The sequence below is a fragment of the Eptesicus fuscus genome, chromosome 4, assembly GCF_027574615.1.
Source record: "Eptesicus fuscus isolate TK198812 chromosome 4, DD_ASM_mEF_20220401, whole genome shotgun sequence".
In the NCBI taxonomy this organism is placed as follows: domain Eukaryota; kingdom Metazoa; phylum Chordata; class Mammalia; order Chiroptera; family Vespertilionidae; genus Eptesicus; species Eptesicus fuscus.
In genome coordinates this window covers 74,653,127-74,678,106 of record NC_072476.1, presented here as the reverse complement: position 1 = coordinate 74,678,106, position 24,980 = coordinate 74,653,127, and the positions used below count along the sequence as shown (strand labels likewise).

The 24,980-nt window shown below is 45.0% G+C and overlaps 1 pseudogene; it reads right to left on the bottom strand.

Annotated features, from left to right (window-relative positions):
- Positions 1-16,157: 16,157 nt before the first annotated feature.
- Positions 16,158-16,302, bottom strand: LOC114230216 (small nucleolar RNA SNORA48; annotated as a pseudogene).
- Between the last annotated feature and the right edge of the window lie 8,678 nt (positions 16,303-24,980).

The window sequence follows — 24,980 nt, the reverse complement described above, 5'->3', positions numbered from 1 at the left end:
GGGGACAATGACTAAGACCAATTGTCTGTGTTATCTCACAGTATAGTGCCAAATCAAGAAATGTTATCTATATTAGTTGATTCTACAACTAATTAGAATTGATACAGTCCTTTCTAAAATGCTCATAACTAGAGTGGTGGTGGTGGGGTACCAACAGCTCCCCTCTTTCATTCCTACTTCATTCTAAATTATGTATTCCAGAAATTGAAGCCTCCTGCCAATATCCATGTGTGTGAGCCATCTTGGAAGTGGATTCCCCAGCCCCATTCAAACCTTCAGATAACAGCAACCATGACCAACTCTTGACTACATCCTCATGAAACACCTTGAGCCCAAACTACCCAGCTAAGTAACTCCTGAGTTTTTTACTTAGAGAGACTTTGAAATAATAAATGATTAATTGTTTTAAGCTGCTCAGCTTTGGGGGTGATTTGGTACATAGCAATAGGTAAGTTAATACAGTAATTGAGTAAAGCTCCTCTTAAATTTAAAAGCAAAAAAAAAAAAAAGGACCTTACATGTGTAATCACTTTATGTTTTCCATAGAAGATACATCTGGTCCTCACTGCAACTCTAAGAAGAATATAGAGTGCCATTTAGAAAATTGACCATCAGACAGATTCACTCAAGGTACTCAGGGACAAAATTAATAGGAAAGCATTCAGGGTCTCTTTCACCAAGCCTTTACAGCAAGCATGTCAAACTCTCGGCCCACGGGCCGCATGCCTCGTTTCTTTGGCCCGTGTTTGCCTTTGAGTTTGACATGCTTGCTTTACAGTATCACTGTTTAGACGTTGGCTTAGGCAGAAATACCCTGAAAGCAATACAAAATTTTTTTAAAATTCCCAAAGAGTCCCTAACTTTAAAAAGATTTCCTAAGAGACAGTCAGCATTATGTAACACTCCTGGTATTCCCAGCCCCACCGCCTCTCTGGTTCTTAAAGCACACAAGAGTTTGTGGTCGTGGACCTTGCCCAAAATTGTAGCTCGTCATGGGTTTTGAGAACATTCATATATTCTGAACAGTGAAACTATTAATGATTATGGTGTTTATAGCTTGGGTTTAAACAGGAAACAAATCAAGATAAAAATCTCTGTGTGATAAGGCGCTCAAACCCCAGTCAATGGAAAGAAAGCTTCCTGCTGCACAGTGAGTTGTCTAGGTACCTCACTAGGCACTGGATCCGGACTCAGAAACACGATAAGAGGGAGATAAAACTAACAGAGCTAATGCATTTTTCATAGAACTAATACTGACGTGGTAAGTGTTAGTTTGGGACAATAATGAACGAGTGAGTGACTAAGCCCTATAGAGTTTGTTTTGGTTTCCTGTTCACTTTGAAAGAGCAAGCAGAATCTCTGGGGCCAAAACTGCTCTGACAGAAACCTCAGCTGATGACCCTGACTTGAGTTGGGACAAACACTTGCAAATGAAGTCTTTTCTGCTCCAGAGGCAGTGAAGGTGTAATATGTGTGGCCTTTCAGGAGTAATCATCAACAGCAGGGAACTTGGCAGAAAGACAGCCCGAGTGTGTTTTTTAGAAGCCGTATGCGTTCAAGTCTAAACTGGACTGCAAAGTACATATGCATCTGCAGTAGATGTTGCCACAGGTGTAGGATGTTGTGGTTTCTAACATCTTACATGTGTTCTCTAAACAATACCTCGAGTGTCTTTTTGTTTCTGGCCTGTGTGGTTTCCTGCATTTCCGGCAGCTGATCCTATGTAGAAAGGCAGCTGCCTGCAAAGAATTACTGAAAATTATGTATAAAGACATGCATGCAGAAGATGGTGTTGGCTCTGAAAGAAGCTCACCCTGACCTCAGAGTAGGATGGAGCCAGCAGAAGTGGTTGGTGAAGCTGAAATAAGTACATTGTTATTGACGTCCAGGCCTGAGCAGCTTCCAAGCGCCCCCAGGAATTCCTTCTGTTTCTGAGCCCTTAAGGGACAGAAATCTGAATTCCAAACGTGGGAATGAGCTGGAGAGGGAAGGGAAAGAAGGCCCCTGTTAGGTGAGAGCTTTTGCCAGCACTTCACAACCCATCAGGGAATGTCAAGAATTTGTTGTGTAAAAAAATAATAATAATTTAAATAAATAATAAAAAGAATTTGTTGTGTGAATCATCCAAAAAAATATTCATCCAAGCAAGCTTTGTCTCTCCAGCCATAATCCTGGGAGGCAGAGATATCTGTGGGACACAGCTAGTCGACAAACACCCAGGATGTAGAGCTTAAGATGCTGGACAGCCAGGTGCTTTGAAAAGCAAACACATCGACAATCCTGAGGCCTCTCTACATATAGCCAGTTCATTCAGACTTCCTCCCATGCCTGCAAAGCTGAGTCCTCCCTTCCCCACTCCCATAAACACCCTCTTGAGACTATGCAATTCCCATTCTGTGGATTCTTTCCCATTTCAGGTTTGCCTGATATTCATTCAGGCCTCATTTTCCTACATAAAAGCATTGAAGGGAGTGTGTGTGTGTGTGTGTGTGTGTGTGTGTGTAAGTAGGTAGTTGGTAGCTCACCATGTAAACTCCCTTACTAAAAACTGACCCTGTTGGGAGCCCTTAGTTTTAAAAACGTTAAAATCTTCTCTTTTTTCCTTTTCCAAAAAAAGTGATGGAAATGAGAGGCAGATTAAACTGTCTCCTGGCAGGGATATGGTCATCTACTTAGCTTCTGAGAATAGTGACCTGGCAAAATTCTAGCCCCTGATCTCATAGGCTGGGCGGTACTTAGTGGAGTACTTACCCCTTCTGTCCTGGAGTTGTATAGGAGACCAGGGAAAGGAGAGGTCAAAAAGGCAGCCTGCCCTGGCTGTTGTGGCTCAGTTAGTTGGAAAATAGTCCCATTCACCAAAAGGGAGCATACCTAGGTTGAGGTTTCAATCCCATTTGGGGCGTATACAGGAGGCAATCAATAAATGTTCCTCTCTCACATCAGTATTTCTCCCTCTCTCCCTTCCTCTCTTTCTAAAATCAATGAAAACATAACCTCGGGTATGGATTTAAAAAGGGGGGTGGGGGACAGCCAGAGGGGCAATCCCATGGCTATGCCACTGGGTAGGGGAGGGAATGGCTTTCTTGGAGTATCAGGGCCTCTTCTTCCATCTCCAATCAGTATCTCTCCTCCCATTTGTAGCCTCTCCTCCCATTTGTAGCCTCTCCCTTATTACCCAGCAATCAGCCACAGGGGAGTAGGATAGAGTGGTAAAGTAAGAGTCTGAAACCCTCCCTCAAGGGCATAGGACTTCCTTTGGACCCCTAGCCAACATGGCAGTGATATGAATTAAGGATTCAACCTACAGATCTGATATTGCAAAGAACTGACAAAGGTACTCTTTTCCTTTTACATTAGCAACTTACAGTAGTCGGTAGACTGCATGTGTGTCAGGCACACAGAGGAAGCTTACTGTGTAGAACATTAAGTCTATTTTTTCTTTAAAAAGCACATCAGATTACTTAGTGGACTTCCAGTTAAAAATAGCTGGTTACATACACACATTTGCCTCCACTCCTTCCAAAACTTCACTAAAGTGACAAGTAAGGGATTAAACAAACATACAAAAAACAAAGGTAAACAAAGAGAAGGAGAGAAACACTGACAACATGCTGGAAGCTGAAAAGCATTTGGAGGAATGGTAATGACTTAGCAGACCCACAAAGTAGAAAAGCTAACAGGCAATCTGACTGACACCATAGAATCCTCAAAAGGTCTAAGCCAGTGGTTCTCAACCTTTCTAATGCCGCGACCCTTTAATACAGTTCCTCATGTTGTGATGACCCCCAACCATAAAATTATTTTCGTTGCTACTTTATAACTGTAATTTTGCTACTGTTAATGAATCGTAATGTAAATGTCTGTGTTTTCCGATGGTCTTAGGCTCTACAGCAGCGGTTCTCAACCTGTGGGTAGCGACTGAGCCACCTGGCCAGGGCTATTCTCCCTTTTATAAAAAAATGAATGTTCTCATCCTTATTTTTTAGTCAGGAGGCTATATAAAGATAATAACGTATGAAGTATAAGCCAGAGATGCACAATCCAAACTCATCCTTTATGAGGACATAATACAGTACTGCACTACCTCAGGGTCTAGTTTACAAAGGCAAAGCCTATGACCTTGAGGGCCCAGATTCTTCTGTGTGTTTATCTTCCCAAGACATCTTGGACTTTGTGCCCTGATGGGCAGGCCGAGCTGAGTGAAAGCATCTAGGCTCATTTGTCTACAAATGGCAAGTGACATCAAAAGCAGAAACTCTGGCTTCTAGTGAGAACCTCCAGTGCAGGGAAGGAGAGTTTTCTCTGCGTGCCTGGGGAGAAACGCCCGCTGTCCATTTCCATGAGTACTCTCAGGGAGGACTGCTCCTCACCGACTCTGTCAGCACAGACTAGATGCCACCTTGGTAGACTGCATGACATGTTATAAATGAAATGTTACCGTGCCAGTGGGGTAACATTTGGAGCTTCAGCTTCCAGGCCATGGTCAACACTGCTGTTTTAAATTACAAGAGACCAGAAAAATTCTTTGCTCTGCCCTCTCTTCGTGTTAGAAAAAACATAGGTGTTTGTTTCTTGAATCCAGACAAGTATTAGTCTGGGTTTGTCAGACAAAGTGTGTCAAGTTATTTACATTTTTAATTCATAAGTTAAAGATTTGAGCTACAAATTATCAGAGCTAGAAAAATGTAAGAAACTAGTATGCATGTCTTATGAGTAATTCAGCATTTCTTTCTCATTTTAAACTGTTTCTTTAAGTCTCAAGTCTCTGACTTCATCTTGTTCATTTGTCTGAGAGATATCTTAATGTTTGTATCTACCAGGGCTGTTTCTGAGGACCAGAAATGCTGTTTTAGCAGACTTTCCCTCCAGGTGGCTATGAAAGTGAGCGAGGTTTGTATTCTCCCCAAAGCTGATGAGTGAGAGGGACTAACATTCTGCTTAGCAGGGAAGGCCTGTGTGGATGATTCTGCTGATGAGCATATAATCCGACGTTAAAGTTTAACAGCTACCAAAAAAAAAAAAAAGTTTTATTGAGTGTTAACAGCAGTTCTGTGGGGTTGTACTCTCAGGAATTTTTTAAAACACACAGTAGGAAGCTCACGGGAAGTTATTCAACTGGACAGCATGGCCTTTTTCAGGAAACTGGCTACAAGCTCCAGCAGAGGCATCCAGAATAAGGCTCCGAACAGTGCCCAGGCACCCCAGGCTGCACAAAGCAGCCAGTTTTGCTTAGGAAGGCTCCTGAGCAATGGCAGTTAATATTTAAACCAACTCATATTATTTGACGATGGCGCTTTTGCAGAGGTGTTATTTCTCTTAGTGCACTCAACCTGAGACCTCCCAGACAAGCAGAGACCAGAAACCTTCTCATTCCATTTCAAATGCAGAACACACTCACCCAAATTGGAGGAAGAGATCTCTGACATGTTCTGCCTTTCCCTTTCTACATGGTCTGCTTCATTTCCATGCGTTCAACACTTACAAAGCACCTACTCTGTTCAGACACTGTTCTGGAATGGCGCTTTCAGTGGTGATCAAAAGAGGCTCAAACTGCTGCCCTTTGGCACTTATACTTCAGTCCCATGAACTCAGACAATGTCAGAGGTGGAGCCTATCACCTTCAGAAGTTATAAACCCAAATGGCTCCAAGGGTCAGGCCAGGAGTAAAAATGCACAAAGGTGATAGGAAGGGGTGGCAACTATAGCAAACCAGAGAGTGTGTCCTGGTCATCCAAACACAGTTTTTTAGAACACTATGCAGTCTAAGCAAAACACCTTTGAGTATTAGAAGCCTCTAATAGCTGCTATTGAACTTGCAAATGTCCTCAGGCCAGAAATCAAGGCCCTGAAATGGTGCCTTGCTCAAGGTCAAGGAACCTGGCAGTGGCAAAACTAAAGCTAGAGCTCAGCTGTCCTGGCCCCGGCCCACTGCTGTTTTCCTAGGCTATGTTCCCTCTGGTCCCATAGTTCAACTCCTTGGGGTATCTCAGAAAGTTACTAGTGTCTGACATGATCTTGGTGAACAACTCATTCATTCTCTCGACAATTATTTATAAAGCTCTATCATGTGCCAAACATCAACGAAAGCTTGAGAGGTTTGAACAAGATCAATGTCAGAAATGGGCCGTCACCTCCCAGAGCTTAAGAGCACATGGCTTCAGCAATCTAGATGTATAATTAGTAGGAAACAATAAATTCCCTTTTTCTCCTTTGAGCACTTCTGAGGCAGTAGTTATGACTCCAGGCCTGGGTGCACACATGGGCTTAACCTGAACAAAAATTAAATGTAATGTTAGATAATTGACGTCATGTGTCCTTAAAATTAACAACTGGCATAAAAATTACTATGGAACAGTAACTGGGTACATATTAGGTGGTCAAATCAGACTTTTGGCTGTAAGTTTTAATGTGTAATGCAATGTCAGCTGCTAAGCTGATGCCAAACTTTGGCTGCTTTCTAACAGGCTCAGCAGTAGCATGGTCAAGTGCCAGGGCTATCTGTTGATTGCACAAACATTGATGGAGTGTCTGCCTACCAGGGCTTTGTGTTAGAGCACATGTGTAAGTGATATGGTATTCAAAGGCCAGTGTTTATGAACCAAAGATAAGTTGAAAACTATTTTTTGCTAAGAATTTCTCAGAAGTGTAGTAGAATCCTTTGAAAATAGCCAAAGCTAGGTGTCCTGGGTCAGCAATTCAGTTTGTACCACCTGCTATAGCTGGAAGGAGAAATGACCAGAGGTATGATCTATGGTGATTCATGGACTATGGCTAATGGTTTGGCTGGATGGCCAGGGACTTGGAAGAAATATGATTAGAAAATTGGTGACAAGGAGATCTCACTATTAGCCCTAGCGATTCACAAGAAACGTTTTTATTTCCATCCCTGCAATTGGGCTCTGCTAGTTTAGGAGTTTTAATTTCAAAAGGAACACAGCAATGATTCCAGTGAACTGGAAGCTGAGACCGCCACCTGAACACTTTGTGCTCCTTATGCCAGTGAATCAAAAGGCAAAGAAGAGGGTTAGTATATTGGCTCAAGTGATTGATTCGGATAACCATGGGAAAAATGGGGATTACTACACAATAGGGCTAAGGAACCATATTTTGGAATGCAGAAATAGGCACCTCTTACTGTTCCTATTTCATAGGATTCAAGTCAATGGAAAACGAAACATCCCAATTCAAACAGAACTGCTAATGACCAAGACACCTCAGAATGAAGGTTTGAGTCTCCTCACCAGGCACAGAACCATGACCAGCTGAAGTGCTTGCTTAGGGGAAATGGAGTGGGTAGTGGAAGAAGGCAATGATATATACCAGCAACAGCCATGTGACCATTGCATAAATGAGGACTGTAATAGTTTGGGTGTTTCTTCCTTATTTTGATATTTATATATTTGTATGTATATTAACCGAACATGTTTGTTTTCTTTCCCTCCCTCATCCTCATATCACCTAACCTGAAGTGTGTTAGATAGTAGTTAACTTTATCTTCCAATACTTAAGTTAAAGTATTATGAATCAGCTAGAAGGATTAACATCACCCAAAATATAAAAGAGGGGACTCTGAATCCTCTTCTGAGGAATTACTGTGTTTTTACTGTATGTGTGATGGTTGTATCATGTCAGGCTGAAGCACAACTTATTATGGTTCTCATTTGGAGATAAAATATGGCTTAAGGAGCTGTGTACAGTGCAAGTTGACAAGGGGTTGACTGTGGTGGCTTTGTAATGTGTGGACATGGCTAGACGGAATTCTATTTCCCAGAGTTTCACTCCCTGTATGTTTCCAGTTAGATGTGTCACAAGAGAGATTGTTGTGTGAGATCTGAAAGCAGAAGAGAAGCAGCCACCACTGCTGTTGATCTCCTGGTTCACCCTACTGGTGTGACTCAGCAGCCAAGCCTGCCACAATGCCACCCTCTCCTGGATATTCCTTCAGCTTCTCAGACTCCTGGGCCAGGTGTGTGTTAAGTCCATGATGAAGGACATCAACTTCTTCTGCAGACACTGATACCATCAAGGTCAGAAGCAGCTAAAACTGCCAGCTTATGCGTGTATGTTCCTCCTTAACCTTGCTCTACCCTGCTTTGCACTCATCTTCCCTTTCCAGCTGCCTACCCTGAGGACTTGGATTTCTAGCATCTGACACAAGACAACCTTATAGAAACTACTTAACCAGCTCCCACACGTTGTTTAAGATGAAATCTCTGTAACAAATCCCTTATCACATATATATCTCCCTGTGTGTTTGCTTCTCTGATTGAACCCTGCCTGATATAGTGGCTTAAAGAATAGGGGGATTTGTTTCCATCACATGTAACAGTTTAAAGGTGAGTGATCCAGATGAGCACCAGAGCTCTGCTCCATGTGAACATTCAGGAACCCAAGTTCCTTTCATTGTATTCTACTATTGCCCTAAGGCCATGTTCGGCAAACTATGGCTTGCGAGCCACATGCGGCTCTTTGGGCCCCTTGAGTGTGGCTCTTCCACAAAATACCACGGCCTGGGCGAGACTATTTTGAAGAAGTGGCGTTAGAAGAAATTTAAGTTTAAAAAATTTGGCTCTCAAAAGAAATTTCAATCGTTGTACTGTTGATATTTGGCTCTGTTGACTAATGAGTTTGCCGACAACTGCCCTAAGGCATTGTCTTCACCCACCTGGTCAAAGCTGAGGGTCTCCTTCCAAATTCCAGCATCAGGAAGACACAGAGGAGGGTACAGAGGAGGCTTGTTCAACATATAAGGCCCTCAAAGTGGCAAAAACTTCTGTCCACAAATTGTAGGTGAGAACTTCATCACATGGCCTTACACAACTTCTAGGAAGACTGGGAAATCTGATAATGAGGTAGTCATGTGCCAAAAAAGAAAGAGTAAAGGCATTTTACTAGCTGTTTCTACCACACATATATAGAACAGTATGACTATTACTATAGGTAATAGGTAATATTAATCTTCACTAATAAAAGAGAAACATGCAAATTGACTGTACCTCCACAAGCCATGCCCACCAGCCAATCAGGAGCAAGTATGCAAATTAACCCAACCAAGATGGCGGCAGCAATGGAGCTGGAGTGAGCAGGAGGCTTGGGTTGCCCCGGCAATGGAAGGCTTCCTGCCCACCCTGGCCGACCCTGGCCTCTACTCAAGGCTACAAAGTTTCAATTATAGAAGATAAATAAATCCCAGATACTTGCTTCCAACCGGCCCTGGCCTCCGCTCAAGGAGGCGCTGAAAAAAAAAAGAGAAAAAGAAAAGAATAAAAGGAGGGGCTGGGAGCTAGGGTCACAGGGGGGTGATCAGGCCAGGAAGGGACGGCAGTTGTGGGTGATCAGGGGTCAGGGCCATTGGGGGTAAGCAGACCAGCAGGAGGGCCAGTTGGGGATGAGCAGGCCGTCAGTAGGGGTCAGTTGGAGGTGATAAGGACAGTGGGGGGGAGTTTGGAGTGAGAAGGCCAACAGGGGGGCAGTTGGGGGCGAGCAGGCCAGTGGGGAGGGAGGGAGGGGCAAGCAGGCCAGCAGGGGGGGCAGTTGGAGGTGAGCAGGCTGGCACGGGGCCGTTGGGAGTGATCAGGCTGGTGGGGGGGGTGGCATTTGGGGGCGAGCAGGCTGGCGACGGGGGGCAGTTGGGGGTGAGCAGGCCGGCAGGCAGAGTGGTTGGGGCAATCAGGCAGGCAGGCAGGCAGGTGAGCAGCTGGAGCCAGCAGTCCTGGATTGTGAGAGGGATGTCCGACTGCCGGTTTAGGCCCGATCCCTGTAAACCAGCAGTCGGACATCCTTCGAGGGGTCCCAGATTAAAGAGGGTGCAGGCCGGCCTGAGGAATACCCCCTACCCCGTGCACAAATTTCGTGCACTGGGCCACTAGTATATAATAATGCTATATAACATATTATAATAATGTACTATAATATACGGTAATATACTATACTATCCTACCTAATAATAGACAAATATGCAAATTGACCGTACCTTCGCTATGCCCACGATTGGCCAGGAGGCACAGGGGGGCGGGATTCAGGGTGGCCAGGGTGGCTGATTGGGCCGGCGGGACGCTGAGCTCACGTTGCCAGTGGCGGCGCGAGCTCAGCGTCTGTGCCATGGCTGTGCTGCAGCACAGAAGGGGCCTCTGGGGCAGTGAGCTCACGTCCCGCCATGGACCATCAAAAGCGGGGGAGCTGGGTGCCTGTCTGCTCTGGCACCAGGCCTTTCAGAAGCCTTCGCCACGCCGGAGGCTTCTGAAAGGCCTGGTGCACCAGCGGAGAGGCACCCAGCTCCCCCATGATCTAAAGCGAAAGTGTGGGAGCTGGGTGCCTGTCTGCTCAGGCACCCAGCTCCCCCGTGATCGAAAGCAAAAGTGTGTGGGGACCCTACACGTGCATGATTTAATCATGCACTGGGCCTCTAGTATGTAATAACACATAATTTATTTTATACTATATATAATAAAATATATAACTTATATTATACTATTCTACCTAATAAAATAGTAATATGCAAATTGACCACACCTTTGCTACGCCAAAGCCACGCCCACCAGCCAAAGCCACGCCTACCGGCCAGTCAGGGTGAGTATGCAAATTACCCAACAAAGATGGCAGTTAATTTGCATACACTGAAGGAGGGAGGAGTGAAAACTGAAGACAACTTAGAAGGAAGAGGGAGGAAAAGCAGAAAGCAAGGTGGCTGCCAGAGGGAAAGCCCTGGGCGGGGCGGGGCGGGGTGGGGCGGGCTGCAGTGGCACGCGGGTGCAGGCGTGGCGGCTGCAAAGGTGGCAGCAGCGGCAGCGTACGCGGCCACAGCAGCCGCTTGCAGGATTCTTCCTGCAAATGGGCTACTAGTCCTATATAATAAAGAGCTAATATGCAAATGGTCATCATGCCCTCACGCCCTCATGCTGCACCCTCACACTGGAACTTCTCAGACATTCAACACTGGTGAGAGAGGAATGGGGACCAGCCAGGCTGCAGCCCGGGAGAGGGACAAGCCGCCCGCCCTGTGGTCCCAGGCGCCTGGGGCTGCAGCCAGCCCAGGTGAAGCCAGCTTGGGTCCTGGGTGCCTGCAGCTGACCAGAGGGAGGGAAGCCCAGGTCCCAGGTGCCTGCAACTGGCCAGAGGAGGGAATCCTGGGTCCCGGGTGAGGGGCGAGGCAGAGGCGGTTAGGGGCAATCAGGCCTGTAGGGGAACAGTTAGGGGCAATCAGGCAGGCAGGCAGAGGGATTAGGGGCAATCAGGCAGACAGGAGAGCAGTTAGGATCCAGCGGTCCCGGATTGTGAGAGACAGTTGGACATCCCCTGAGGGGTCCCGTATTGGAGAGGGTGCAGGTCGGGCTGAGGGACACACACACACCCCCACCGCCATGCACGAATTTTGTGCACCAGGCCTCTAGTATATCATATGGGTAGTAACAGATAATAGATAATGTAATATACTATGATGCAGACCTCAAAGTCCTAAAAACAGCATAAAAGAACCACTAAAAATGAGCTGTGTTACCCTGCAAAATAAGTCAGGAGCAGCCTGGTACAATAAAAAATTGAATTGAATGCTTCCAGATTTAAGATTTTTTTGTGTGCCAATAAATAAATAAATAAACTACTACTGTAACAACAAATGCCAGGAACTTTCCCAACTAAAAATCATAATTGATTACAAGCTGTTGCCTACAGTATTGAGTTACATTTTGCCTTACCAACAAAATGCCTCAGTAGTTAAAATGATTTTTTGTTTGAGATTCACATGGATTAAATAGCCTAGAACACATCCATCCTAGACTTCATCTAAGAGAGAGGAGATTTGGTTCAAATGTTGCTTCTCAGCATGTCAGGAAATGTTTTCTTCAATTAAGTAATCTTATTTTAGAGTTAACTCTGTGCCAAGAAAATAAACAATATATCTTTCATGAACACATCCACTCTGTTGTATAAAAACTTTTATTTTCTGGGAGGCTGCTCTTGGAATTTGTACATATAATGAGATCAGAGCTGGAAAAATCCTGTTTTCTTTAGCATTTAATGGCTTTGGAAACTATAAGGGAGCCATGTGACATGGTATAATGACAAAGTTCTGTGAACAAGTGAATATCAAAGATCAACAGATAGTCTTTACCCCCCAAAAAAACTGCAGTTTTACAGGAACACTGCATTAAGCACAGTGGGATGTTTCCACTCAATCTTGAGCTGCGTAAAAATTAGTTGCAAGAGAATCTGTTGCCGATCACAGACCAAATGCTGTTATGCTTTCAACACATTTAAAGGGATTAGGCATTATGGCTATGCATTTCTAAGATCAAGTTGCATTAATGGGAAGTCAGGCAAAACCCTTGAGGTCCAAGTGTCTGGCTATCTAAAGAATGGCATTGTAGCAGGTAAAATGCTAGAGGACTTCTTCTTGGAGCTCTGTGCTCCCCACTCCTAGGGGAGGGCTCTGGATGGAGGCTGGAGCAGGAGTTGTGTTTGCTCCACCTCCCACTGCTCCCAACACCCTCTGTCATGCTCCAGCAGTACCAAATGGCTCCCACTTCCCCTGATGGGCAGTGCTGCTTCTCTCTCCCACGATTTTGTGTGTTGTTTTCCACCATTAAAGCTCCTTGCTGTCCTACAAGACCCAGTTTCAGCATCACCTTTTCTATGAAGCCCACTCTCCTATTAATTTCTCTTTTTCTGACTCTTCCATGCCGGTGAGCTTCTTAAGAGCAAGAAGCCACCTTGATATTATCAATCTTACATTCCTGTTGCCTAACAAATCCAGACTCATGGTGGGTATCTGACATATGTTTGTGAAATGGCAAGTGAATGTTAAATCTAACAAGGTGGGAAAGGGAACCTCCCAATTAAGACAACGGGGGCTCCCTTTCTGACACAGTGAAGGGCAAGTCCCAGAGTTCGTTGGTAAAGAAGGTGAGAGAAATCCCTCTGATCTTTCTCATGCTCCTCTCAGTCTGGACCTGGGTCAACCAAGACCAATTAGTTAGCTTCCAGTTGCCAAACGAGTTGTATCCCTCATATTTGCCTGATGACCCGTGAAATGCACTACTAAACATTTGCTGGTAGGAACTACATGGCAGACCCTCCACACTTAGAACTGCAGTGGGATGGCCCCTTTAGGGACATGTACCAGGGTAAGCACTAGGGAAAAATAGCAACGCAAAAGAAAACTTTCCCAGACCTATGTGGAAGAGCTTAAGTTATTCAGAAGTAAAAGGTGCCTTGGCTCTGCCTAGCTTTTGTGGGCTTCTTAGTGGGGACGAGATCTACCCAACCACCTTACAATGAGGAGCCACGCTTTGAAAAGGTTTGTTTCTACAAAACCTTTTAAAAGCCTTAACGTGCCGTACCAACACCTGCCTTCTCTCCCACTGCTCCTTTGCAAGTGCTCTACCTGTCAGCCCACCTGGGCTTTTCTCTAGTCTAAAAACACACTGTGCACAGGGCCTTTCACCTGGGAAGCAGTCTCCCCATTAAAATTCTTCTTCCTGTCTAACCTCACCCATGACGTCATGCAGATAGCAGGTGCCCCCTGACGTGGTGTGATAAACAGGGAACTGCTCCCCTTGTTCTTCACCTGATTCTATAACTCTGATCCAGGGATTAGAAAAACATCCGGCAAATCCAGGCTGGGGGACACAATACAGGATCCTGGCCAATACACCTTAAGATTGTCCAGGTCATAAAAACAAGCAAAGACTGAGAAACTGTCACAGACCAGAGAAGTCTGTGGAGCCATGACAACAAAATGCCCTGTGGTTACCTGAACTGCGTCCTAAAACAGAGAGGAGGCATTCATGGAAACACTGGTGACATCTCCAAAAGTGTGAAGTGTAGTTGATGGTAATGTACCAATGTTGGTTTCTTAGTTTCAACAAACATATCATAGAATTGTAAGGTGAGGAAACTAAATGAGAGATATGTGGCAACCTTCTGTACTGTTTTTGCACTTCCTGTATATCTGAACTTACTCCAAAATAAAAACCGCATTAAACAAAAGTCTACTTCCTCTTCAAACTTTATCCAGATCTCACCCCTTTTGTGCTGCCTTGCTGAGTTCCCCCGTTAGCTGTGCCCATTCTTTCTTCTAAACCCTCCCAGCACTTTGCCTCCTCTTTAAACGGCATCCTACATGTTACATAAATGGCGTGTCCTGTTCAAATCCCCACCCCCACACACATGCTCATACTGAGATGCGAGCCACTTGAAGGTGATTTTTTTAACCTGAAGGGCCCAGCACCATGCCCAACACACGATAAATACCTAATGAGTGTGTGTGGGTGGAGGGGTGGATGAACTGCAGCAGCCTGTGCCATTGAAGTGTAGAGTACTGCGGGTTCATCCTATCCAGGCTTAGCTGAACAAGACATTTTCCAAAATTAGAATATATTCTGTCAGCTAAAGCAGTGTCTGTGAACCAAGTCATTACTATACAGGGGTAGGCAAAAGTAGGTGTATAGTTGTTCGTATGGAAGAATGGATAATACAAGAATAAATAATAATACAAGAATATACTCTGTTTTACATACAATGGTATACCTATTTTTGCCCACCTCTGTATATTTGTAAAACACCTTTTATTCTAGACTCTTTAAGTGATTTAGAAACCATGACTTATTAATCATCACACCCTCCTCACATGAAATGCTCTTGGCATAATTAAGAAATCCAAACTGTACATACCATAAGAGATTTGAAAAGTGCCTAATTAAAGATAGAATGCTGTGATCACCTTATCCTGGGCTTAAATCCACTGAAATTAGTGAGCATTTGGATTCAAAAGAGGAAGAATTGAGGCATTTTTATGGCTGTGGATTTGAAGGGATTTGGGGCATCAGTACACTAGGCTTGAATGAGAAAAACAAGCTAAAAATCAGGAATAAGATATTTGGAAGCCAAACAGAATGTCAGAATTAAGAAAGAAAATTGGTCCTAGCTGTTTTGGCTCAGTGGATAGAGCGTTGGCCTGCGGACTGAAGGGTCTCAGGTTTGATTCCAGTCAAGGGCACATGCCCAGGTTGCCAGTTCAATCCCCAGTAGGGGTTGTGCAGGAGGCAGCCAATCCGTGATTCTCTCTCATCATTGATGTTTATCTCTCTCTCTCCCTTCCTTTCTGAAATCAATAAAATATATATATATATATGTGTATGTGTGTGTGTGTGTGTGTGTGTATTATTTTAAAAAAAGAAAAAGAAAGAAAATTGGCCCAGCCAGCATGGTTCAGTGATTGAGCATCAACCTATAAACCAGGAAGTCACAGTTCGATTCCCGGTTGGGGCACATGCCCGGGTCGTGGGCTTAATCCCCACTGTGGGGTGTGCATGAGGCAGCTAATCAATTATTCTCTCTCATCACTGATGTTTCTATCTTTCTCTCTCCCTCTCCCTTCCTCTCTGAAATCAATAAAAATATATTTAAAAATAAAAGAAAAGAATTGGAAAAGAATGGAAGTATTCCCTGGAACTGCTAAACCAAGGATGTGGACAAGGCCAGCTCAGGGGATAGGACTGCAAGAGATATAAGAAATGTTGTCTAAGCCTAACTCCCTCCTCTCTAAAAAGCAGAGGCGAGACATGGGTTTGCCTGTAGGTGGTTTCTTTTGGAAGTGAACCCAAGTAACAGGAGTGGAGTGCTGGTGAGTATGGGCCTGGCTGGTTCAAGGTCTCATTGTGGAGTCAAATTCCTAGCATAACCTGCAGTAACTTGGAATGTACATGATTATGATAAGTTGCTATTATATTCATGCAAATGTAACAGTTAATGGAGGTTTAGCTAAATTTTGTATGTTTTAAGGAACATTTCAAAAGCAACTTTCACAGGTTTGAAAATCCTAACAGAGTAGATGGTAAACTGCCCTATGCAGTGAATTCTTTCTGAGAACCAGCTGCTGTTTCAAAAGTCTGTATATCAGCCAGGTCCAGAGGCCGTAGTACTTTCATCACTGGCACCATTATTTTCATTTCTAAACCAACCCTTGGATAAACAGCAATTGCTATTATTGTAACACTGTGTTAGTGGGAGGGCATTCATGGGTCCTCCCAGACTCTCATTTCACAGCGACCTGCTCTGTGACATAAGTGATTATATCAGTTGCTTGATTATGTATTTCCTACATGGAAGAATAGATAATACAAGAAAAAATAATAATACAAAAATAAACTTTTATTTTTTTATGTGCCTCAGGCATGAAACAGCTCTGGCCACCGACACAGGCATCAAGCTAGGATGAACTAAGGATGGTAGATCTGCTTTGCCCCTGATTGATATAAGAGCAACACCACCAATCAGGTGTCTCCTTGCCCATTGCCAGGGAGTAAACTCTGTTGTATGTATTCACAACTGTATACCTACTTTTGCCCACCCCCGTGTATTTGTAAAACACCTTTCATTCTAGACTTTTAAAGTGATTTAGAAACCATGACGTATTAATAATCGCACCCCCTGAGCTGTTCATCTAAACATGGTCAGGTTAAGGGGCTGGAGGTTTCTGAGGTCCAGAAAGAACTCCAGCCGTCAGAAACAGAACTCTTCAGAGAAAGCGGATCTGGACCTCGTTAGCACCACTGCGGCTGCCATTGTTTCTCTGGTATGGCGACTCAGATTTTCAGGGCGACTCAGGGCCATCACCCCTCTCTCTTTCTTTGCCCGTTGTTGTGTGCCATTGTGGCCATGGTGTGGAGCGAGATGAGAAAGGTGCTTTGAATGAGCTCTCTGTAGCTGTGTAGCATTCAAAATCCAAGCAAACTCAAAAATGCAGCCCCCAGAGATGCCTTTGGGCCACCCAGGCACCAGGAGCTAATGCTGCTGTGCCTCAGTGTTGAACCGAGACCCCAGCCTCTCCCCAGCACCTCTGCACACTCAGAGCTTCCCCGGGCTGCGTGCTTTGGGAACGAAGCCTGCATCTCGAGGTTAGTGATCTGGTTCTGTTTCCAACTGGCCAAGGACCTCAGATAGTTCAGTCTCCCGAGACCTCAGTTTCCTCGGCTATAAAATGTGAGTGGAGGAATAGAGGGTCTTTCAGCTCCAAGATGTTATGATATAAAAATCTTGCCAAGACAAACATCTTAAGTTTGTTTTCTTGCATTTCCACACCTCCCTCCTCTGTACTTGACCTGCACATGGAAAATATCTGATGCCTCACCCTTCCACACCCTCACCAGACACTTGAGCAAATCCGAATGTTGCTTTTATAAAAGAGCTTGTGCCATATTTTCTGCACATTTGTCTCTGCTTTTCCAGTAAAATCCCTGCCACCTCCTCAAATCACAGTGGGTAAGCATTGTATCAGAAAGATAGCTGATTCTCATCAGTTCCATTCAGTCTGGTTTCCAATTTGGTTACTTCAGACATCCTTTTTTCTGTGGATCAGGTGATGGCTTCTGGTCTACCTATTCACCTCTGATTTACCCTGGGGGGTTTTGAAGTAGGATGCTTCTCATTGGGAGGGAGAAATGTGTTTGGGGAATTCCTTTGCCTATTCTGGCCTGACCGAATTCCAGCTGACAACCTCTGGGAAGAGTCACAAGCCGGCATTTTTATTTCCACAGATATTGTTTGTCAACAGAAAGCTGTGAGGAGTTGGTTGGGGCACCATGGTTAAGAGCAGCTCTTTTGTTCCAATCTTAAAAGAAAATTAAAAATCCACTCGTTAAGATACCTCACTGCATCCAGCATCCACTGAAAATATGGTTGCTGACAGCCGTGTCAGCGTGAAGATACAGAGCATCAGAGTTAGGGAGGACTTTCCAGTTTAATGAGAATGTCCCTGCGCTGGTTTCCTCTGGGTCTGGCGCCCTTTTGGAGGCCTTAGGCAGAGGCCTACTGCTGATAGATTTGCTAACATTTAACTTGCCATCTCCTACTTCCCAGAGAGGTGCTACATTAGATGCTGCTAATTCATTGTACCATGATAGAGAAGGGCCAAGAACTTGGGTTGCTGTGCACCCAGCACCAAACTTCTCAGATATCAAGGCCTTTTTTCATCTCCTCATGCAAAGTCCTCATGCAAAAATCAAACCAAGAAAAAGAGAGCAAACACAAAGCACTTGAGTTGCATTTTTTTCTGCTTGAAGTCTCTCTCACTTTTACTTTTCATGTTCCTTTCAACATAGTTGTACCTCAGCCCTTCCTGACTTTGTTTTATTCTCCAAGATGGATTTTACTCTTTCCTTTCTAAAACATCCAGATGACCTTTGCTTTGGGCTTTTTCTACATCACCATATGTGAGATAATTGTGCCCAGAGGAATTACTTTCAGAGTGGCCTAAACACAAAAGAAAAACACACAGCCAACTTTTTCTCTAGAGCAGTGCAAACATTTCCTTAAACCTAAGTGTCTCAAGAGGAAAATTGACAGAATAAACCTTTCACCCAGCGAGTCCACTCTGTGTAGTGCTTGTACTGAAGCCTTCTTCTTGAATTTTTATATCCCTGATTTATCTACTGTTTTGCCAATAAAAGCAGTCATGCTCTTTGATTTAAGTTTTTTTTACAATGGAAAAGTGGCCAGAGAAAATGACTCAATTGAGTGTTTTATTAACGGAAAGAACTCATATGCCAGCAGCAACCCAAGCTCTTTGCCCTTCTCTATCGTGTTACACCGTAATGTAGCACCTCTCTGGGAAGTAGGAGATTGCAAGTTAAATGCTAGCAAATCAATGTCTTTTCAGATGTTAGGTTCACAAAAGTGCCAACCACAAAACATAAGGACCTTTCAACATTGAGAATTGACACCTATTCATATAACTATCGATTGCAAAGCAACTACCAAAAAGGGGGCATTACCTTAACATGCCTTATAGGGTGTTGGCTGGGCTGTGCTTCCTCTGAAGGCTCTGCTGGAGGCTCCTCCCTTGCCTCTTCCCAGCTTCCGGTAGTTGCTGGCAAGCCTTGCCTCTCCTTGGCTTGTAAATGCATCACTCCAATCTCTGCCTCCATTGTCACATGGCCTCCTCCCTGTCTCTTCTCCTCTTCTTAAAAGGACCAGTTATATTAATCTGCCTGGCTGTTAAAACAAAATATAATAAACAGTAGACATTTTTTCTCACAGTTCTGGTTCTGGAGGCTAGAAGTCCAAGATCCAAGTGCTAGCCTATTTGGAAGGACATGGATTTTCAGAGAACACTATTCAACCTACTATATCCCCCTAAACAAATGATAATCTCTTCTGTATTTAAATGAAATAAAATTTTAAAATGTCTTTAGAAACTGAAAGGAAAGCTCAGTGGATCCCTAAGAATCCTTTCCATTTGGTCATCTACCCCATTGGTTCTCAAAGTGTGATCTAAGGACCAATTTGCCCCAATTCAGCTTCAGGAGGGACTGACTAAAAATGCAGACTTTTAGCCCGGCCAATATGGCTCAGTGGTTGAGCGTCAACCTATGAACCAGGAGGTCATGGTTCGATTCCCGGTCAGGGCACATGCCTGGGTTGCGGGCTCAATCCCCAGTAGGGAGTGTGCAGGAGGCAGCTGATCAATGATTCTCTCTCATCATTGATGTTTCTATCTCTCTCCCCCTTTCCCTTCCTCTCTGAAATCAATAAAAATATATATTTTTTAAATGCAGACTTTAAGCCATGGCCAGGTGGCTCAGTTGGTTGGAGTATCATTCTGTACACCAAAAAGGTTGAGGGTTCGATCCCCCTTCATTGGGGCAAGAACAGGAGACAACCAATTGATGTTTCTCTTTCTTTCCCCCTGTTCCCTTTCCTCTCTCTCTCTAAAAAAAAAAAAATCAATAACATATCATCAGGCGAGGATTTTTTTAAATGCAGTTTCTTAGCCTTCACCCCAGATCTACTAAGTCAGACCTGCTAAGTGTAGAGGCCAGCAACCTGCATTTCAAACAAGCTCCTGGGGTTCTGTACACACTAAAATGTGAGAACCACAGATCCACAGTGTCAGAAAATGCCTTATATTCCCCACGCTGCTACTTCAATTCAATTCTTTTTTTCCTTTTCAGATGAAATTGAGAACAGCTGGTCAACAATTTTTTCTTGTATTTGAACACCATTTTAAAGGTATTTCTTTTTCCCCTCCAGACCAAATAATATAAATTCAAATAATATTAACTCCTTAGTCTTGATAGGATGTATTTTCTAATCATTAAATCATTTATAAATTCTGGTCAAATTCTTGTCATCTCCAGAATCATAGGCAATACCTTTGACTATCATGGGAGATACCACTGTTTTATATTTCATATTAGAAAAATCTGAATCCTACAGAAGTCACACTGAATCATCCTAATCAAAGTTATTTCCAGCCAGGGGGTGGTAGGGTGGGGGGGAGGTACATACTTAGATATTAATAGTCTATGAGATAGAGTCTGCCTCTAATTCCTCCTTCCCTCATGTCGGCCCTTTGTGTCTACTTTTTATGAGTGAGGAGCCTACCAGCTTATGGGCTGTTTGTGTTCAGAGCCCTGTGGGGAGGCAACAGGAGGATGTGGAGGTGATGAGACTGGGAAAGAGGGTGTCATGGAGGTAAGACAAAAAGTTGAACTGAAGCTTTTGCAAGAAAAATGACTTGAGAACCAGTCATTTCTTTTTGAGCATCACAAAAATGACACTTGGTGAGGTCCGTACACAGCATTCTGATTCTGTTAGAACCTGAAGGTTTGAAAACCCTTGAACCAATAGCTGCTAATTCTCAACCATGAATTTTGCTCTCACCCGTAACAAAACTCCATGCTGATTCATCATTCACATAAGCATTCAGCAAACATCAGTCCACATCCCCTGAGTGCTCCCAGTTTAGACATGGAAAGCCAGATTTATAGAATGTATCAAATTGTGCTCCAGTCCCTGGAATTTTGAACCATTCAATGGGTCACAAAGGCATCAAAGAGTTGTGTGGGCAGAATTGTTATTGAATCTTAAAACTGAAAGGTATCTTGCAAAAGTATCACATTATCTTATTAAACATAGTGTGAACTGAGAAATTTTCTGGAAAACTTCTCCAGGTTAAAGAAATGACTGTCCAAGTGAATCGTCATTTCCATCCCTATCACCAAACCTGGGATATTTCCGGAGTTGCATCTTCTCCTGAAGCTATCATGCTTTGATTCCAACTGGCTCCTTGGAGTACCCAGTTCCTCCTTTAAAATTCTGCCTGGGCACAAGGAAACCCCCTTTCTTTAGTTTCCCTTCATGCGGCTAAGACAGGCTGGCATTTAAAATTGACTTAGCTGAGTATGATGGGAGAACCAAAAGAAAATACAGACAACATCATCATAGGTTTCCCAGGTATAGAGAGTTCTGAGTCAATGTTGACAACAGCAGAAGGACTAGTACAATGTCAGAGGCAGATCTCTGCCAGGTGGTCTGAGGTCATAGCTTGTTTTCTGACCTCCAGAACCCTGGCCCTTCCTACCGGACTGGAGCTTCTAAAGACCAACCAAAAGATACTGGTCTCCTACGCCAGGTGCTGGGGGTTCCATGAGCACTCACTACTAGCAGAGGGAAGAGTCTTTTCTTCCTTATTGCCCCGTTGCCCACAGTACCTGGCCATATCGGGGCTTGATGTAATGTCTCTTGGATGAAAATTCACAAGTTTTCCTTATATAAATGATCAGAGCAAACCAAAGTCTTCCCACTTACTTCTCGTGTTAGATGTGAGAGCCACACTTTCCTCAAATTGTTGGGATTGTGACGATGGGCTTCATGACTTTGGTGATCTGCCCCACCCAATCTGGAGCAATTTAGGGCCTTTCTCTCAGGAGAAGTTCCTTCTTCATACACTGGACAACTCAACGTCAACATGTGGACATAAGACGGGGAGGCCTCATGCAACCAGAAACAGGAACTGCCTTGCAGACCTGACCTGAGATCAGCAGACCGCCGTCTTCATTTTGAAAGAAAGAGGCTGGGACCTAGAGGGTGATTAGTAGCTCTTCCAGCTCCCTCGGCCACCAGTGGCAGAGATGCACCCAGATCACTGAACACCCAGGCCTGTGTTTCACCTAAGCTCTCTTCATTGCTCTGCTCCTCTGCTTGGTGACTTCAGAGAAGCTGTGGGAAGCTGCTCTCACCTGGGGCCCACGGGCGGTCCCAAGTCTCCCTCTCCTGCCCTCAGAGTCTGATGGACCTCTTGCTAGTACCCTACTATTGTATCACTTGAAATGCATGATGTCTAAACTACTGCATTATCTAAACTATTGCAAAGTAATGGTTAAAAAATAATTGAAGTCTCAGGTCACAAGAACGAACAGTCAGGGAAAGAGGCCTGCACATCCAGGATCTGTTGACACATGTATAAAGATAAGAAACGAGAAAACTCCATGTTTAAACTCGGAAAGAGAACACAGCATGTGGTATTCATGTTATCATTGACTGACACTTTTCAATGAAAAACGTGATATTAATTAATTTGTTGGCCAGGATGAGGATAAGTGTTTGCTGGGCTCTGACTACAGTCGGTGTCTGTTCTTTCGCTGAAGAGGAATGTACCCGCTTTATGAATCGGCGTGCTTGTGGGACCCGGCTGTGGCAGAGGCGGTGGCCGAGACAGCCTGAACACGGGAAATCACATTGGAAGGGGAAGCTCTGGGCTGGCAGAAGCGTGTTAACCTTTCATCCGTGTCTTTGGGTTTAATATGTTAACTTTGTAGTAAAAGCTTCTTCTTTGAGCTCAGGGTTCATAAAAAGTGTTACTGGTCCTTGATGTTCCCAGTTGAGGATAGTAAGGAAAACAGAACCCTGAAAGCTCACATTGATTGAAGCAACGACGGAGCTGGTGGGGGTCAGCCCAGTGCCCCGGCTCCTCCCCAGCCTGACAGAACTGAACGGCTATTCACAGCTGCTGGAGCCCTTCCAAGCTGCGAGTGTAAATTTACTTGTATCATCTTTGCAGAGAGGAACTGTGTAGTCCCCAGTGCTTCCTGGTTGATTCGGATCGACTGTTTATTTGTTTAGTCCTGTAATGATATTATCCACAGGACTAGAGCCACACAGGGAGGAGGAGGAATTCCTGGAGGAGGGCGGCTGCGTGTGTTTATTGCCCTGTCAGTCCTTCACGACAAAAGACAAAAGTTGCTGTAATTTGCGTGTTCCCACACACACGATCCATATGGACAATATCGAGTATAGGTGCTGATGAAGAAAAAAATAGAGGATTAGCAGAAATCAAGATGCCAGCTGCCTTGCGAGAAAGGCAGAGAAATGCTCTCACAATGAGCCTCTGATTGAACACCGCAGTTCCCGAGCTGGAAGGAATTCTGAGATGTTATCCATCACCAGAGGGAAAAAAGAACCACCAGCTCTTGACTGACTTGGGCCTTGTGGTGCCTTGGACATTGAGCCTTTTTTTTTTTTTTTTCATGCTCAGCCGTTTCTGTTGCGTTAGCAGGTTTCTCACAGCACTGTGGATTTGGAGGGACCCTGGTTTCCCTTTTCCTCAGCACATTTGTTGATCATTCAGTTTCAATGCAGTCCTTAGTTGTGGGCCTATAATCCACGCCAACTCTAGTTCATCTTCTCGGTGTCAGACTGAAACCCCTAAAATGTGCTGCCAGTTTAGCTCCTGATTGTTTTTCTGGAGCCTGCAGTTCTGAACGCATTTACCTCAAGGACGTGCCTTTCATCCAAGACACACACTGCTCGAAAGGAAAGGGCAAAACGAATCCGCAGAGGCCGCGTATCACTCAGGGGCTGGCAAGCAAGAATGTGCCGAGGGACAGTTGTGCCCAACCTCCTCGCTGACTGTGGGTCCACGCTGGCCCTGCCACGTAGGTGCTGCTATCGTGCTGTTTGATCGGTGCCACCTGAATGTCTCACGCAGTTCGTTTGATGCCAGGACAGCGGAAGACACTGCGGGGAGGGCTGACTGGAAAATAAATGCCAGTGGGATGGATGGCTGCCACAGGCCTTGAGAAACAACACTCCCTGACAGGCTCCAGCCACCCCAGCAAAGTGATACAGCACTGCCAGCGGCCAGTGAGAAATGGTGGCACTTCAGACAGCCTGGGCTCATTTTGACTAGTGAGGTAAGGCAACCATCGATGGATCACGAGTGGCAGCGGTCCCAGAAAATCGCCGTTTGTGGTTCCCAAACAATGGAGACATTTCATGACCAACAACATGGGATGCGTATAAGGAGCCCCCTCCATCTTCCTGGCAGCAGCATGCACTGAAGCAGCCCAGCCCCTGAGGCAGACACCTCCAAGGTTTCTCTAGGGAAAGCCAAGTGTACATAATTGTAATAGGAACAATAGGATAAAGGGAAATAATGCTTCACACGTGAACCAGAGATGCTTAGTGATCCTCAGTGCCCCTGAGTTGCTGAAGAGGCAGCAGTTGAGAGGCAGATGCTGCTGCGATGTGGATGTAACCTCAGGCTGGTACCCACCAGCCTCAGGGTTCGCCTTTGCAGCTCCTCTAAGAAAGAAAGAAAACCTAGAAGAATCCCCTCACTTTGCCGACTGGGTGTGAATGGGAGGGGCAAGGATGGGAGGTGAGGGAATAAACTCGCCCTCGAGAACAGCTCAATCAGCTATGTTAAACAGAGGGACTGTTATAAAAGCGAAATATAAACGGCGCGTGTATTTTTAACGACCAGGACCAGGGTGCCCTGTGCAAACATAAGCAGCTCCTGCCTGCCGAGGGCTAGAAACGCGCCAGGCGCGAAGCTTGGGTTCCCTGCCACCCCCTCCTCAGGGGGCCTGGCTGGCCCTGCCAAAAATCATCATTTACAAATAAAGAGCTCTCAGAAACGGGCCCTACCTTTGGCCAAAGAGGAGAACCTCTTTCCCGATCAATATTGGGCCTGGAAGGGGGGAGGGGAGCCAAGACCAACAAAGGGGGCCGGCGGCCTGGGTTTGTTTGCCTGGCCCGGCCGGCCGGCGCAGGAGCGGCCGGGCGCAGCTGACCACGGGCACAGATAGGTTAATTTCCACATGGAGCTGCAGAAACCCTATCCGCGGGTTGCGAAGCGTGGGTCAGCCCAGGCATGTTAATCTGTTTAGCATGTGCGCTGCGCCGAGGAGCCAGACCAC